Source organism: Python bivittatus, unplaced genomic scaffold, assembly GCF_059951505.1.
Source record: "Python bivittatus isolate LINGU-HERP-01145 unplaced genomic scaffold, Pbiv_v1 ctg000820_np1212, whole genome shotgun sequence".
In the NCBI taxonomy this organism is placed as follows: domain Eukaryota; kingdom Metazoa; phylum Chordata; class Lepidosauria; order Squamata; family Pythonidae; genus Python; species Python bivittatus.
Genome location: NW_028277107.1, coordinates 834374 through 852832, shown reverse-complemented (window position 1 = coordinate 852832; position 18459 = coordinate 834374). Strand labels below are relative to the sequence as shown.

Here is an 18459-nt window from a genome sequence, read left to right as displayed (position 1 = left end):
CTATCTTGAGTTCTCCCCCTTCAAAAAAGAAAAAAACTCTGAGTCTGGGTATTTTTGCCCCAGAAGCCATCCTTCCTGCCTCTACGTTCGGTGTTCTCCATTTTCATGTGCACTGCAAAGCCCCTCTGACTTGAGACCAGGACACGCGCTTCTCTCGGTAGCTGGCTGAGTCGCTCAACGGTGGCTCGTTGCATTGGCTACCATGGCTGTGTTCACACATTCCTCTAAGCTGCCCATCCACCAGACCCCACATGGTTTGATAGCAGGCATTATCCCAACCCAGATGATCCCCTTCCTGCCTCCTTGTTCTCTATCTTGCTTTTGGAGTGTGTTGCCATTTTTTGTTATTCCAGTGTTCCAGCTGCACCATTTGCCCTCGGTGAGCCCGAATCAGGTCCTAATAAATTAAGGTGATCTTAGGATCTGCCGGCCAACACTCAAAGCTTTTGACAATTGTTGATTTCTCCCAACGGAGATGTATTGCATTGGGAATGTGTAATGGTATGTGGGAACAGCCTTGGGAGACAGGAGGAAGAGACGCAGACGCAGCAACCGGCATGTAAAAGATGCCTCAGCCCGCAGAAGGAGGGAGGGCGTGAGCCACGTTTCGGAAGGGACCCTCCCTAGTTTTCTGGAGAATAACAGGAGAGGAGGGGAGAAATACTTTCAGTCATGCAAGATTCTGCGAATGGAGCTTTGCAATCAAGGCAGAGCGAGTCCTCATGGCTGTGATTCTTGCCTGGACTACCTCACAGGGCTAACAGAATGAGACCCCCTCTTGGAATCGTGGCGTAAACACCAGAGAGGATTGGAGGTTTCTGTTAGGTCCTCAGCACGATAGGAGCCCGCGGATTGGAGTCTGTTCTGATAGAGCCTCTGCGTTGCAGGCACCCGGTTGAGCGGCTGGAGAACATGCAGAAGAATGTTGTGGGCAACGGTTTGTCTGAATGCCTTCTCTGCGGGGAAGCCTGGGGTTTCTGGGTAGCACTGCTGTGCTTTGCCAAGACTGCGAAAAGGTAAGCCCCCTTTTCCTCTGGCTTGAGCTGTGATCCCGGGAAGCCGAGCCTTTACGTGGCCCTTTCGTGCTTTTGAAACCTCTTCTGGAGTTTTTTGCCATCAAAGCCACCCACTTCTCCAGCTCCTGGAATTCCTCTTTCCTCCCATCCTCTATTGTTGCAGATTTCTGTGTCCAGCTCCACACTTCTGATGTTGGCTTTGCCAGCCCAGAAGGACCTTTTGGCCGCCCCAGATTTGCCAATTGCACATTTCACAGCTGCTTTGGGAAAACTTTGATGGATTGATTAAGTGCCACCCAGTCGTTTTCGACTCTTAGCCACCACGTAGATAGGTTTTTCTCCATGACAATCTATCCCTAACCTGTTCTTTTGGTCCTTTCAGCTAGCCAAAGTTGGCATTGTTTTCTTGGCACAACTTAGCTGACCTGGAAAAAGCAAAGCAGAATCTCACCCGGTAAACTCTCCGATGGGAGACCACGAGGAAACCCCAGGGTGGCAGACTGGACTGGAAAGTCGAGAAGACCTCTGAGAAGAAGGCAGGGGGCAAACCGTGGACGTCCCATGCAATCGCAAGCTTGACCGAAGGCCTGGTTCTCTTAGAGAGATGCGAACAGCAAGCAGAGAGAGAGAGCTGTATTTTGGATCCGTAGCCATCCAAGCTTCTGCCTGCAGGGAGCCGTCTTTCAATGGACTTGTCTCCTTTGGCTTTCAGAGTCTTGCAGACAGCACTGAAGGAACAGATGGTCATGGCAGGTCTTCAGGAGCATCCCATTGAGTCTTGGAGTAATAAAACTCAAAAAGCCAAACAGATCAGATTGTCGTGGTTCCTTCTCTCATTCATTCATTCAGTCAGTCAGTCAGCCATTCAATTCCTCCCCCACCAATCTCTCCCCAATGGGGGACTCTGGGCGGTTTACGTAAAACATTAAAACCATAAATACCGATAAATACATAAACTTAAAAATTTAAAAAAGATTACTAAAAAAGAGGAAGAGAGTCCAAGAAGATGAATTTGCTCACTTAACCCAAATAACCAAAGAAACTGTGAATATGTAGAGGGACAGGAAAGAGAATAAGGGAGAAATTTATCATATTGCCAACTTTCACATAACATTTTTAATCATAATTTATTCAGTTATTTACTTATATGGCTGCCCCTTTTGTGACACACAACTCTGTGTGGCTAACAACAGTAATAAAAACAATACAAGAAAGATCAGGTGTCTATTCCAACAATTGCACCCATTCATCCATGCCAGCATTCCTCAACCTTGACGACTTCAAGATCGTGTGGACTTCAACTCCCAGAATTCCCCACCCAGCATGGAGAGTTGAAGTCCACACATCTTAAAGCACGTTGGCTGGGAATTCTGGGAGTTGAAGTCCACGCATCTTAAAGCTGCCAAGTTTGAAAAACATTGATCTAAACCCAGCAATTCTGACTCCTGAAGTGGTTTCTGTCTGACACGTACTCAAGCCCAAACGATTCTGAATTTTATTTATATACTGCTCTTGGTCCTAAAGAAACCTGGACACAAAGAATTAGGAAAAGCAACAGAACACTGAGCTGCAAATGGATAGACGCTCCTACGGATGAAGCTATTCCTCTTTGGAGGAAGCAGCCTTACGCACAGCGGAGAAGGGACTAAGAAATAGGAAGCCGAACGAACGAAAGGCACAAGATGAGAAAAAGTAACAGAAGTGCCGTTTTACGCCCAAATAATTCACTCTCCTGCTCCATACCTTTCTGTCCTTGCAATCCATCCCTGTTTCCACCAAATCAGTCCACCATTCCATACAATCCCTCTTGTTTTTGGAGCTCCTCGCCTCTCTTTTTTATACAATCTCATCCACCGGCACCTTTTTTCGTCTTCCTCTCCACCCGTTCGCTCTTTCTTCATATCCTGGTTTTCTTTTGTACCGGTTACTCAGTTTTGTATCTGATTACCATTCCTTCATCATGCAGCCATATCGAGCTGTCCATTCTTGCTTGATCAGAGCCCCTTCTGAAACCCCCATTCTCCCTGCTTTCAATAGGGAGGTCCTCCTGATGTTGCCACCTCCCACTTCCATACCACAAGATGGGCAGAAGCATGCTCTTACTCATGGGGATTGCTGCTGTTTGCACCGTCATTATGTCCTTGCAACAGGTTGCATACGGTTAGGCCCACGAGGTAGTCGACCAGAAGCACAACCAGGAGTACGAGCTCTGTCTTTATTGTAAGGTTACATTAACAGAATCTTGCAAGTCTGAAAGAACCTCTCCCCCCCCTCGCCTTTACAGCCAGAGAAACTAGGGAGGGTCCCTTCTGAGATGCTTCCCACGTCCCATTCCTGCTGTGGGCTCAGCTGCTGCTTATCTGGCCGTTGCCTAGTCTGCGGCTCTTCCTCCTGTCTCCCAAATTGGTTCGCACAGACCATTACGCACACACCACCACCACCTTTCTAATGCCCCCGCCAGTTTTCTCCACCCATTTTTCCATCTGCAGTGAGCATTCGTCCACTTGCTGTACTTACCATTTGTGTATAACTTGCAATCGTTCAGGCCATTTTCCCTGACGAGGGCAACCGTCTTGGTCATGTTCAGAGCCATTCTCTTCCTTGCATCATGGGATCTCTTGCACATTTGCTGCAAATCATGTGGGGCCCCAGCCAACAATGTGACTCCTCCTACACGTATCCCTACATGTGTTCAACAACCCAAGGGAATCATGCAACCTTGTCTTGTCATCTGCTCGGCTGAGGACCGCTCTCTCAGCCTTCCATGTTTTCTTCCAACTGCGTGACCATTAAAACCTCGCCATCAACGTGAAATACACACATTAAAACGTGCCATTTTCACCTGCTCCAGAGCGTTTGAGGCCTGGGGCTGCATCCTGCAAATGCCTGGCTGAAGAAACATGCCAATTGTGATTAATTTAATTAATTTATTTATTTATTAACAAATTTGTATGCCGCCCAACTCCGGGTGGGTGACTCTGGGTGACTCTGGGTGGCTCACAATAATAAAAAAGGAAAAAAGCACAAGTCCCTCCAACCATGGGTAAAATCTATAAATAATTAAAAAACATATCTTAAAAATATCCTACGAACCTCCTATAATTTTTAGCCCTAAAAACCTGCAAGATGCTGGGGGGGCAAACCCATCACCCCACCAGCCATCTCCACAGGTGCGGGCCCCCCTCTGGGCCCCAGGCCTTCTGGCAGAGCCAGGATTTAATCCCTTTCCTGAAGGCCATGAGGGAGGGGGCATACTGGACCTCAGGAGGCGGGATGTTCCATAGGGCGGGAGCTGCAGCAGAAAAGGCTCTCTGCCTAGACCTCACCAATCGAAATTCCTTGACCGGTGGGGTCTGCAACCTGCCCGTCTGCTGGACCGAGTGGGGCGGGCTGAAATGACCGGAGTGAGGCGGTTCCTCAGATAACCTGGTCCTGTGCCATGAAGGGCTTTAAAGGTGATGACCAACACCTTGAATTGGACCCGGAAACAAACTGGTAACCAATGCAGCTCACGCAACAGTGGTGTTATATGTGCCCTCCTAGGGGCATTGAGAATTGTCCACGCTGCCGCATTCTGCACCAGCTGTAGCTTCCGGATACTCTTCAAGGTTAGCCCCATGTAGAGCGCGTTACAGTAATCCAACCCGGAGGTGACCAGGTCATGAGTGACCATGCGGAGGTCCTCCTGATCCAGGAAGGGGCGTAACTGCCGCACAACATGAAGTTGTGCAAAGGCCCTCCTAGCCACGACTGCCACCTGCTCTTCGAGCAGGAGTCGTGAGTCCAGGAGAACTCCCAGATTACGCACCGGGTCTGTCTGGAGTAGTGCGACTCTGTCAAGAACCAAAGATGAGAAGCTCCTAGATCTTGAGGCTCACCGTATCCACAGCCACTCCATCTTACCAGGGTTCAGCTGAAGCCTGTTGTCCCCCATCCAGGCCCCCACAGCCTCCAGGCACCGCGAGAGGGCATTCACAGCGTCACTTAAGGCACCTGGGATGGAGATGTATAATTGGGTATCATCAGCATATTGATGACACCTCACCCCATGGTGCCGGATGATCTCACCCAGCGGTTTCATGTAGATATTAAATAGGAGCGGTGAAAGCACCATCCCCTGCGGCACCGCACAAAGTAGGGGCCGGGGGCTGGACCTCTCGCTCTCTATCAACACCGATTGGGTTCAGCCTTGGAGAAAGGAGCTGAACCAGCACAGCACTGTGCCACCCAGCCGCAACTCCTGCAGCTGACCCAAAAGGATACCATGGTTGATGGTATTGAAAGCCGCCAAGAGATCAAGAAGAGCAAGGATGGATGCGCTCCCCCCATCCCGCTCTCGCCAGAGATCATCTAAAAGTGTGACCAATGCTGTTTCTGTCCCATAACTGGGCCTGAATCCTGATTGATAGGGGTCCAGATAATCCGTTTCCTCCAGGAGCCTCTGAAGCTGCTGCGCGACCACCTTTTCCACCACCTTCCCTAAAAAGGGGAGGTGGGAGACTGGATGAAAATTGTCCAGAAGGGTGGGGTCTACCAACGGTTTCTTGAGGAGTGGGTGGACCAAAGTGCCTGGCTGAAGAAACAGGCCAATTGTGGTTTATTTAATACCATAGTTAAGCAAGCATGACTTTACAGTGGTACCTTTGTTCACGAACTTAATTCGTTCCGCGACTCTGGTCGCGACCCGAATTAGTCGTGACCCAAAGCAAATTTTCCCATAAGGTTCAATGTAATTACGGTTAATCTGTTCTGGCGTGGAGGACAGGGAGGCGGTTATTGCTTGGAGGGAGAGTCCCCCTCCCTATGACCATGTGTCACGGGTGGGAAAATGGCCACGGACGTGTCACGGGCGGAAAATGGCCGCGGACCACGTGTCACGGGCGGAAAAATGGCCACGGACCACGTGTCATGGGCGGAAAATGGCCGCGGACCATGTCACAGGAGGGAAAATGGCCGCGGATCCTGTTCGTCACCTGATCCGGCATTCGCAAACCGAGGCAAACTTTTGTGACCAGAGCTATTCGTGAACCGAATTGGTCGTGAACAGAAGCGTTCGTGACCCGAGGCACCACTGTATATGATGGGTAAGAGGCCACTGGTTTAGGGCGGCTATTTGTCCAATCAACTGCAAAGAAAAAAACATTATCCATAGGTTGCCTTCAGGTGAAGACTGAGAGCAACGTCAGAGCGCACACCCATCTGTGCAATGTGCCAAGATGGACCCGGCTCTTAGAAGGGGCGTTTTCATGGCCGGTGATCCTGAAGTCAAGGTGGGCCAGTAGAAAGCTGAAGTCGCCCCTGAATTGTGCTTGGTTCTGTTGGCAGAGATACAGATGCAATTTTCCTTGCTATATTACCTTTTCCTGAGATTTCTTTTTTCTTTTTTTTACTTTGGAGCCCTAGGGTTTCCTTGTGGTCTCCCATCCCCGGACTGACTGCTTTGCGGATCAAGATCAGCCAAAGTTGGCTGGGTGCTGCCAACTGGTTGAGCCATTTTGAAGTGTGCCGCTCCAGCAGGAAAATCCACAAATATCTTATGGAACCCGCTGAATTTTTAGAGCCACTTACGGCAGAGCGATCCAGGCCAGAGTCAAAGAGTAGGAAGGCGGCGATCCAGGAGGAAGAAGACAAAAGTGGGTCCAATCCTCGTTCACCCCAATCCTTGTTTGCTGGACAGAAAAGATTTGGGGGGGGCATTGTAAGGGCAGGGCATGAGGGAAGGGAGACCCAGCTTCTGCAACCTAAAATTTACCAATTCCGGCTTTTGGAAACTCATTACGGGCCCAGCCAAGTCCCCTCACGTAGTCCCCTGAAGCTTTCGAGTGATGGGATTTGTAGTCAAACAGGCGGGGGTAGTCTGGCCATTCACATGTGCCTGTTCCTGCTCCTTTCCTCCTGCCCCCAGACAGCTGATATCTATCAAAGCAGAAATGCTACAGTTAATTAGGCTGCAGATTAATGTGCTCCCAATCTTTCTTGGTCCTCCTTTGGAACTGTAAAAATTAACTTTTTGGAAGATCCCTGAGGCTTTTTGATAAAAAGAAATAACTGGTGTTCTAATGAACTGTAAATAATCTCTGCAGATGTTTGTGGTTTTTTAAAAAATTCTCTCTGCCTGGCCTCTCTGAACTGAAGGAAAATCTGTTTTCTGGGTGATATTGCAGTTTTCTATTGTGTGTGTGTGTGTGTGTTGAAATTACAAAGGAAATGTACGTTAATGGATTTTCAGATTTTACAAGCCTCTACAAGAGGGAACACTTGATACCAAAATCCAATTTAGCAGTGGCATATTTTACAAAGATTAGTCCAGGCTGATCCAACCAGACACAGGTAGTCCTCGGCTTACAACCACAATTGGGACCGGAACTTCGATCACTAAGTGATGTTGTCATTAAGTGAGTCACCCCGAATCACATGGTCGTTAAGTGAATCCGCTTCCCCCATGGATTTTGCTTGTCGCCAATGGCGATCACGTGACCCTGGGAAGCTGCACCCGTGATCAATACATGCTGGTTGCCAAGCACCCACATTTTTATCTTCGGCTGCAGGGACACTGCAACAGTCATAAGTGCAGGAACCTGTAAGTCACTTTTTTTCAGTGCTGTCATAACTCTGAATGATCACTAAATGAATGGTCATAAGTCGAAGACTTCCTTTGTACAAAGGCAGGAAATCTGGAATTTTGGGTTCAGAATAAGAGGACAAAATTACTTTCGAAGAGTGACTCAGCTTTTTTCAGTATACTCCAGCAGCATTCCCTATAATTTTGGTAGATCATTTCCAAAGGTCCAATTTTTGTAAAAGGCAGAAATATTGGCTGCTCTTTTAATCTAAGTGTAAGCACGCCATCATGGGATTAGTTTTTCAGTTTCTGCATGACCCGGCCACTGTGACATATTAAGCAAAGCATAGTTAAACATCCTGGCTTAAACTAGACTGCAGTGTGGGCTGCCTGAGTCCCCCGAAAAATGTCTAGGCAGCTTACATTTAAAACCGTACGAGTAGCATTCACCATGCTGGCTGGGGAATTCTGGGAGTTGTAGTCCACCCATCTTGAAGTCCTCAAGGTTGGGAAAAGCTGTTCTAGGGTAAATATTTATTTATTTAATAGACTTGTCCCCGCCCATCTCCCCACAATGGGGGACTCTGGGCGGCTTACAACAAATTAAAATCAGAAATACATGATTAAAAGTTATAAAAAACCAGGCTTACAGAGATAAAAAGCCTTAAAAATCCAAGAGGTGGATAGAGGCCAAACCAGGCCGCTAAGGGGCCAGCCAACCGCATTTCTGACATCCTCCCTCCCCCCCCCAGGCCAGATGGCAGAGCCAAGTCTTCAAATCCCTCCGAAAGGCCGGGAGTGAGGGGGCCTGTCTCACCTCCAGGGGCAAGAAGTTCCAAAGGGCGGGGGCTACAGCAGAGAAGGCCCGCCTTCTGGACCCCGCTACTCGGAGTTCTTTTGCCGAGGGGGTCCGGAGCATGCCCTCTCTGTGAGATCAGGTGGGATGGGTTGAAATCGTGGGGGCGAGGCGATCCTTCAGGTAACCTGGCCCCATGCCATGTAGGGCTTTAAAGGAGATAACCAACACCTTGAATTGGACCCGGAAGCAAACCGGTACCCAATGCAGCTCACGGAGCAAAGGTGTTATATGGGTCCTTCTTTGGGCCCCAAAAATTGCTTGTGCGGCTGCATTCTGGATCAGCTGAATCTTCCGGATACTCTTCAAGGGTAGCCCCATGTAGAGCGCTACCCTTCATAATATCATAATATATGATCACACCAACAACGTTTTAGCCCAGTTGTTCTGCAAAGTCAGCCTCTTGGAGACGTTTAGGGTTAGGTATGACACGGGGACCCCAAAAACTGGGTTTCAGTAAACTAGGATTAACACAGCATGGGAACGTGAACACTGAAGAAACTGAGTGAGCCACGGCTTTTAACCATGAAAGTGCTGTAAGGACATAGCAAGCAGTTTGGGTACAGTCTGTTTCCTAGCCATGGGTCTAGCTGATTAACAAAGTGCTGACGAACAGCATTCAGCATTTCTGTTTCAGGGTCCCTGGATAAAACTGTCACTATCAAGGAGAAAATGCCTTCTATCATTTACACCTTGATAATCAGATATTTGAAACGATTATCATTGCAAGCATTCATGCCAATATTAAACCTTTTTTTATATCTCTTATTTGATCTACCATTTAGTGGTTTCAAGTCTCTGTGGCTATTAAAATGCCCTTGTTTACTGAAAGACATTCTTTCTGTAGGAACATTTACTCCTCTGGCCTTTTGACCTTCTACCCCTTTAAATCTACAATACTTAGCAATATGCCCAATCCTTGAGCACAAATAACATCTCCTTTCCTTAAGAGCAGGTCTTGTTCCTAATACTGACCTTTCTCCAGGTGTGGTATCCATTACCCTTTTAAGGCCAGTCTCTCTCAAATGAGCAATTGTATAATCTAAATCCACTTTTGCAATAGACTCAAGCATAGTCTTTTGGTTTGCAAAGGATTGGGGTAGACTAAGTAATATACAGGTGTGAAACTCAGAGCCAGATATCTCTGCTCCTGCAGACTGAAGCTCTGAAACGAGCTTTAAGATTTCATCTAAGTGCTTATCAATACTAGTGCCTTCTTTCATCCTCATACTATACCTTTCTTTCAAAAATATCACATTCTTATTTGATCTAATAAAATATTTTCCCTTAAGAGCATTGTATAAATCTTTAGCTGTTCTATATTTAGTCACTAGTGGACTTTCTTGGTCTTCTATACAGGCATAAAATATCATTACGACTTTTGCTTCTTTCATTTTATACTCCTTCTGCTCCAATTGGCTTTCAGGCATATCTTCATCTATGATGTCCAAACAGTCCTGTACTTGAGGGGAAACTCTTAACCTTGCAGCCCACATTTGAAAGTTATTCCTATTCAACTTTGGAATTACAAATAGGCTGTTGTTATTACTTACCCCTGTTGGAAACCTTGAGTAGATCCAATACCTCCATCTCTTTACAGACATTTTAAAGCCACTCTATGCAAACTCCTCTGCTAAATTCTCCTTTAGTTTAAAAGATTTACTATCAATATTTCACTTACATAAATCACCTTATCTTTTCAAAAATTTAATACCATTAAAAAGAAAAAGGCCTCTTTGCTTTGCTGTCTGGATCAAAAGGAAAAACACCAAACTTAATAATGACTTTTAATGTCTTCTCTTAAAAAGGCTTATCAGCTTCTCAAGCCCAACCATCCTCTGCTACCCATTTGTTGGGAAATGAGATTAGGAGGAGACAAGGAATATAAAGGTCAACCTTTATCTCTATTAAATTATACAAAAGAGAAACCTTGAGCACAAAATAGATCTTCAACAATACAACAGTGACAACAAAAAATATAAATAACATAATACAAATCTACCAAGACAGCAGGGAAAAAGCAGTGAGCCTAAAAAGGTAAAATCAGAAAAGCAGGAGAACAAGTAAGAAGAAAAACGCTTCTCTTATACAGAGTTTGCCACCTGATTCAATGATGTTCACAGCCAAAAACAATCTCTTGTTAACTCCATAGTTAATACTGTTAAACCTGTAGATCTTGCAAATATCCAACAGAACAAAGCTTAAGAGGATGTCCTGGTTCACTCACCCTCCTAAGACATGTCGAACTGCAGAGGATCCAACCCTGTTTCAGCCTCATCAGCACGTGGTGAGAAATCAGGCACAATCTCGGGCACCTCCTTCCTTGCAGGGCTTTTCTTCTTCCCTGCTGGAGATTTGCAATGCAAACTCTCCCTCTCTCCCCCCCCCCCCAAAGTGCATGGTGTTCCCTCTCTTTGCAGAGGGAGCCCCCTGGCGGATGCTGTGTGCAACGCAGGACCTCATGCAAAGAGGGGAGAAAGGGGGTTATTTCCATGGGGTCAGGAGGAAGGGGGCTATGGTGTCCCCCCCCCCCCCGATCAGGAAGCCTTCTCCATCCAGCTGCTTTGGACAACTGTAGAACATCTCCAAGCTTCCATTTTTAAGAGAGGTTCTGGAGAAAGTTGCGTCCCGAGTAGAGGGAGCAGATGGAGGAAAGGAGCAGACAGGAAATGGAATCCAGCATTTTTCTTACTTAAGAGAGTAAAAATAATCCTGTCTTGATTCTCTATCCCAGAAAAGAGGTGAGTGGGAAACTCTGACAGGCTTTCAAGATTCTGTTCTTCAGTCCCACAACAACATCGCAGAGCCCCCAAAGGCTCTGTGGTGTCCAGTTCCCGACGTGGCTTGCCTGAAAGGGCTGACGCTCAGATTCTGGCCAGGATACAGGATGGGAATCGCATTGGTTGCACTTATGGATGACTTATGGAGAGACCAGGATTGGGGGAGTGCAGTCCTACTGGGTCTCTCAGTGGCCTTCAGTACCCCTGACCGTGGCCTTCTTCTGCAACGTGTCTGAGGGAATGCCCTGCTTTGCAGTGGTTCTCCTCCTTCCTGAAGTCCTGATGGTGGAAGTCTTCCCTCTCCTTCAAGCAACCGCCTGCGTGTTTATTCCCGGCTCAGAGGCGAACCTCCAAAGCTTTCTCTCTAACAATTTGCCGAGGCAGCCAGGAGCCCAAGACTAACCAGGTCAGCGGACCAAGCCCGGGCAACTTCACCCGCCTGGCACCAGACCATTAGCCGGTAGGGTGCTCCCCAGACTCTGCCCGCTTCGACATTGGTAGTAAAAGGAATTTTGGTTTTGAGCCCAACAGTTGCTTGAACCTGAGACTTCATTGTTGGTAACTGCCCTTTTTTGTGTCTTGTGCCCAGTGAATGTGTGAGTGTGAGATTCTCTCTTTATATTTCAATCCAGACTGGTGACCAGGGCTGTGGGTCTAAAAATTCAGTTCCAGCCACGCCCAGAGTCCTTCTTGGACAAGGACTGGGAGGTCCTAGAAAGCAGGTGGGCCTGACAAGACTCATGTGCCTCAACAGGTAGCGCAAGGTCGTGCGCTGGACTCTATCTGGACAAATACCGGCCTGCTTATCTTGTCCCTCTCTCAGTCCAGAACCAGGGAATGAGGAGGAGGGCCAGGAGTTCACTGGGAAGTCTCTGGGTGTAAAGGATACGCCTAACACCTTCGGGGACATGCATGTCATCGATTAGGGAAGATGGGGAATGAGCAGCACAAGGTCTCCCGGCCTCCCTCCAGAAAGGATGCCCCTCGCCTGGGACGGGGGTTATTACCCATACAGGCGGGGATGAGGAAGAGTTGTGCTCGAGGTTTGTGTCTGGAATGGGCTCAGGTGACTGACACAGCTGGTAGACCAATTTGGCCTGCAATGGGGACCTTCGACTGCACCATCTTAAAATCTCTGCAATCGAAACAAAGAGCTTCCCATCTGCCCTGTTGGTTCTGCTGGGCAGGATTTTCTAATCCCAAGTGTTACTTTTAATTCCTACACTAATTAGGTAAGTTCTTGTGTGTGCCTCCTGCTCATTTCTACTCCCAACGTTGTGTGTGTGTGTGTGTGTGTGTTCCCCTTTCCCTCAGCTCTCTGTAAGTAGGGAAATGGGATTTCTTTTCAAGGGATGTCCTTAGGCCTTGAGACCTTCCACCCCTAACCCTGGATTTCCCCAAGTCTCAGCCCACATAGCGGTTAGAATTATTTCTTCCCAGTTCGTTTCTGAGCTGGGAGCAAAGAGAAAACAGGCAGTTGCACGAAATTCAGCTTTTTATTCTTCACCCAAAAGCCAGAGCAGTGACGGCAGGCTGATGGGTGGGCGGCCGCGCCTGACCCCCCCATCTTGACACAATGGAGGCTTTTTGTTTGGCCTCTGCTTCAGAATCCCACCCCTTCCTCAGGACCCCCGTGTCCCACTCAGCACCATTCCGTACTAGGGATTGACTCCCTCCCTCCCTCCCTCCTTCCTTCCTTCCTTCCTTCCTTCCTTCCTTCCTTCCTTCCTTCCTTCCTTCCTTCCTTCCTTCCTTCCTTCCTTCCTTCCCCTGCCCCTCAACCCTTAAGTAAGCACCTTTTCCCCAGGAAAACTGTCCTTGGAATGGAGACCTTACTTTGACTCTATGGGGACAGATTTGGATGTCTCAAAGCCCTCCAAGCTTACAAAATTAAGGGAGGAAACAGGATTCAGAAATCCTTAATGAAAGCCCAAATGCCTCAACACTAAATATAAATGTATATATATGTGTGTGTGTAAATACGAAATCCCCTTCATGGATCACTGCCTTGTCGTGGCGAAGGGGCTTGCGTAACTCAGTGAAGCCATGAGCTATACCGTGCAGAGCCACCCAAGACGGACAGGTCATGACAGAGAGTTCTGACAAAATGTGGTCCACTGGAGAAGGAAATGGCAACCCACTCCGGTATCCTTGCCAAGAAAACCCCATGGACAATGTCAAAAGGCTAAAAGATATGATGCCGGAAGATGAGCCCCTCAGGTCGGAAGGTGTCCAATATGCTACTGGGGAAGAGCGGAGGGCAATTCCAAGTAGCTCCAGAAAGAGTGAAGCGGCTGGGCCAAAGCCGAAAGGACGTTCAGCTGTGGATGTATCTGGAAGCGAAAAGAAGGTCCGATGCTGTAAAGAACAATATTGTATAGGTACCTGGAATGTAAGATCTATGAACCAAGGCAAGCTGGATGTGGTCAAACATGAGATGACAAGATTGAACATCGACATCTTGGGAATCAGCGAACTGAAATGGACGGGAATGGGTGAATTTAATTCAGGTGACCATTATATCTACTACTGTGGGCAAGAAACCCTTAGAAGAAATGGAGTTGCACTCATAGTGAATAAGAGAGTTCATTCCAAACTGTTTGGAGCTTCTGTGTGACAGGCAGCAAAGACAGAAAGAGGAACTTGGGGACCAAAGGAGGAGGGGTTTACACTGCCATTTTAGGGACACAGATGTGTGAGGAGCATGATAAAAAGGAGGAACATCTGAGGGAATACGCTCAAACAAAAAAAGCAAATGTCATTTGCATTATATAATTACGGACAACCATTGAGCGCATTATAACACTCAGTAGGGCAATGTTAAACCTATCATGAGTGCTAAAAAGGGCTTCAGCTTGGAAAAAGGTCAGTGTGAATTAGTATATATTTGCAGATTAATTCTCAGTGTTCCTTCATAAATTTTGTAGGTTAATGGGAGTGGAGTAGAGCCGGCCTGACACTAATTCAATTCAAATAGCACCAATTCAGAGTGGACTCTCTTCTAATTTGTTGCAATAATTTGTGGCTTGGAACCGAGAGGTTTCTTTGCTTTTATGTTCAAAATGTCACTTTCCCTCCTTATGCACGATAGGTAAGATCGCAAAGATCTTTAAGAGAGATTTAAGAGAGTAAAACTGGGGGGTTTGCAGGAAAGGATGGAGCTAGAAAGGGAAGAACATTGGGTCTATGCCCCAACCACTGATGCCGAAGAAGCTGAAGTTGACCAGTTCTATGAAGACCTACAACACCTTCTACAACTAGCACCAAAAAAAGATGTCCTTTTCATCATAGGGGATTGGAATGCTAAAGTAGGAAGTCAAGGAGTAATCGGAATAACAGGCAGGTTTGGCCTTGGAGCACAAAATGAAGCAGGGCAAAGGCTAATAGAGTTCTGTCAAGAGAACAAGCTAGTCATAGCAAACACTCTTTTCCAACAACACAAGAGACGACTCTACACATGGACATCACCAGATGGTCAATACCGAAACCAGATTGATTATATACTTTGCAGCCAAAGATGGAGAAGCTCTATACAGACAGCAAAAACAAGACCAGGAGCTGACTGTGGCTCAGATCATGAGCTTCTTACTGCAAAATTTAGGCTTAAATGGAAGAATGTAGGGAAAACCACTAGACCACTCAGGTATGACTTAGATCATATTCCTTGTGAGTACACAGTGAAGGTGATGAATAGATTTAGAGGATTAGATTTGGTAGACAGAGTGCCTGAAGAACTATGGACGGAGGTCCGTAACATTGTACAGGAGGCAGCAACTAAAACCATCCCAAAGAAAAAGAAATGCAAGAAAGCAAAATGGCTGTCTGATGAGGCTTTACAAATAGCTGTGGAAAGAAGGAATGCGAAAAGCAAGGGTGAAAGGGAAAGATATAAGCAACTGAATGCAGATTTCCAGAGAATAGCAAGGAGAGATAAGAAGGCCTTCTTAAATGAACAATGCAAAGAAATTGAGGAAAACAATAGAATGGGGAAGACTAGAGATCTCTTCAAGAAAATTGGAGATACCAAAGGAACGTTTAGTGCAAAGATGGGGATGATAAAGGACAAAAAATGCAGGGACCTAACAGAAGCAGAAGAGATTAAGAATAGGTGGCAAGAATACACAGAAGAACTATACAAGAAAGATTTTAATGTCCCCGATGTCCATGCTGGTGTGGTCACGGACCTTGAGCCAGACATCCTAGAGAGTGAAGTCAAGTGGGCCTTAGGAAGCATTGCTAACAACAAAGCTAGTGGAGATGACAGTATTCCAGCTGAGTTATTTAAAATACTAAAAGATGATGGTGTTAAAGTGCTGCACTCAATATGCCAGCAAGTTTGGAAAACACAACAGTGGCCACGGGATTGGAAAAGGTCAGTTTACGTTCCAATTCCAAAGAAGGGCAATGCCAAAGAATGCTCAAACTATCGCACAATTGCACTCATTTCACATGCTAGCAAGGTTATGCTCAAAATCCTATACGCTAGGCTTCAGCAGTATGTGAATCGAGAACTACCGGATGTACAAGCTGGGTTTCGAAGAGGCAGAGGAACTAGAGATCAAATTGCCAACATTCGCTGGATCATGGAGAAAGCACGAGAATTCCAGAAAAACATCTACTTCTGTTCATTGACTATGCAAAAGCCTTTGATTGTGTGGATCACAACAAACTGTGGCAAATTCTTAAAGAGATGGGGGTACCAGACCATCTTACCTGTCTCCTGAGAAATCTGTACGCGGGCCAAGAAGCAACAGTTAGAACCGGTCATGGAACAACCGATTGGTTCAAAATAGGGAAAGGTGTACGACAAGGCTGTATACTGTCACCCTGCTTATTTAACCTATATGCAGAGTACATCATGAGAAATGCCAGGCTGGAAGAATCACAAGCCGGAATTAAGATTGCAGGGAGAATCATCAACAACCTCAGATATGCAGACGATACCACCCTAATGGCAGAAAATGAAGAAGAACTAAAGAGCCTCTTGATGAGGGTGAAAGAGGAGAGTGCGAAAGCTGGCTTGAAACTCAACATTAAAAAAACTAAGATCATGGCATCTGGACCCATCAATTCCTGGCAAATAGAAGGGGTAGAAATGGAAGCAGTAACAGACTTCATTTATTTGGGCTCCAAGATCACCGCAGACGAAGACTGCAGCCATGAAATTAAAAGACGCTTGCTCCTTGGGAGGAAAGCTATGGCAAACCTAGGTAGCATATTAAAAAGCAGAGACGTCACCTTCCCGACAAAGATCCGCATAGTCAAAGCTATGGTTTTTCCAGTAGTAATGTATGGCTGTGAGAGCTGGACCATAAAGAAGGCTGAGCGCCGAAGAATTGATGCCTTTGAACTGTGGTGCTGGAGAAGACTCTTAAGAGTCCCGTGGACTGCTAGAAGATCAAACCAGTCAATCCTAAAGGAAATCAACCCTGATTGCTCATTGGAAGGATTGAGAATGAAGCTCAAGCTCAGATACTTTGGTCACCTAATGCGAAGAGAGGACTCTTTGGAAAAGAACCTGATGCTGGGAAAGATTGAAGGCAAAAGGAGAAGAGGATGGCAGAGGGTGAGATGGTTAGATAGCATCACTGAAGCAATGAGCATGAAACTGAGCAAACTCAGGGAGGCAGTGAAGGATAGGAAGGCCTGGCGCAATATGGTTCATGGGGTCACGAAGAGTCGGACACGACTTAACGACTGAACAACAAATACTAAATATGAAATATATGTGTATGCAATATATAAAAACTTCTAACATAGCTAATACTCTAGCTGAATATGTAAGGCTGCTCTTTTCCTTAACTCTCCCCTTTTGATTTTTGTCTTCCTCTCTGCCCCTGGTTGTTCCACAAATTCCTACTGAACCAATGTAAGAGAAGAGAAGAGAAGAGAAGAGAAGAGAAGAGAAGAGAAGAGAAGAGAAGAGAAGAGAAGAGAAGAGAAGAGAAGAGGAGGGGGGGGGGAGGGGAGGGGAGGGGAGAGGAGGAGAGGAGAGGAGAGGAGGAGAGGAGAGGAGAGGAGAGGAGAGGAGAGAAGAGGAGGGGAGGGGAGGGGAGGGGAGAGGAGGAGAGGAGAGGAGAGGAGAGGAGAGGAGAGGAGAGGAGAGGAGAGGAGAGAAGAGAAGAGAAGAGAAGAGAAGAGAAGAGAAGAGAAGAGAAGAGAAGAGAAGAGAAGAGAAGAGACGGCATAACCAAGTATTGCCAATGGGCAATAAAATCTGAATGATGACTAGAATTCTATACTTGGTGGTGTGCATTCCTGACATGCCACATATTTAATCTTTTTTAAAGTACTTTCATAGAGACTCCTCTTGTACTTTGATTTCTCTTTTGGAACTGACCTTTTCTCCTTTTCATTTCTCTTCTTGAGGCATGTGTGCTGGTGTACGGTTTGTAAAGCCAGTTCACAACGTGAAGCAAAGCCATACATACTTGAGCCATTGGGGTGGTGTGGGGGTAGGAGACCTAACCGTATTTCCACCCTCCATCACATCTGGGATTCTGGGCCTTTTCATGGAGCTCTGGGTCAGAGGAGAGGAAATCTCCTCTCCGTGGAAAGGCCCAGGACAGCTCCTGTGGTCAGGAAGTGGTAACCTTCAGTAGAGGAAGTTGGAAGTCTGTGTGGACTGCTTTGAACTGCTGGGAGTGGGTCTCAATGAAGGCGGAAGGGCTGGGCGAGGTGGTCCTTTGAAAGGCAGCAGACGATCCACATAGACGGAAGCAAAGAAAAGCACATTGTATGTCGTAAGTGGGTGTGTGAGGGGTTAGTGTGTTGTGAACAGGGAAGATGAAGGTGGACGTCCGTTTACTGGCAACTCTGTCTGAGGGGCTGATCTCAAGGTGGTGATATCAGCAAAAGGGGAGTTAATTAATAAAATGGGAGTCAGACTGGGGTCATAAGCTATCAGGCTCGCACTCCCCACCAGAACATGTCAAGGATACACCCTTATACTCACATTCCTTCACAGGACATGTCAAGGAGCTCTGCGATTAAGCATGCAGACTGCTTAAAGCAGGAAAAGGCAGATATAAGCCCAGACAAGACTTAACATAACAAAGGCCCCAAGGCCCCCAGGCATCCCAGATGCAGAAAACCACAGGTCATCATGGGCACCGTCACATCTATGGGTTGGAAATATGTAATGTTATTATGGGATGTTACTTATTAAGTGCGCATGCTCAACCATGTAACGAATCATGTAATCTCTGATATTGATCCTGTTTTTCAAAAGATACACTTTCCTTC

General features: G+C 46.7%; 1 long non-coding RNA gene across 2 annotated transcripts; it reads right to left on the bottom strand.

Annotated features, from left to right (window-relative positions):
- Positions 1-1703: 1703 nt before the first annotated feature.
- Positions 1704-10773, bottom strand: LOC148214030 (uncharacterized). Of its 2 annotated transcripts, none has more exons than XR_015793537.1 (3): positions 10662-10773; positions 8002-8094; positions 1704-6932 (listed from the first exon to the last, which is right to left on the bottom strand). It is a non-coding gene; the product is annotated as an uncharacterized LOC148214030 (long non-coding RNA). The 2 variants fall into 2 exon arrangements; XR_015793536.1 differs by having other exon boundaries at positions 8002-8099; positions 10662-10745.
- Positions 10774-18459: the final 7686 nt, after the last annotated feature.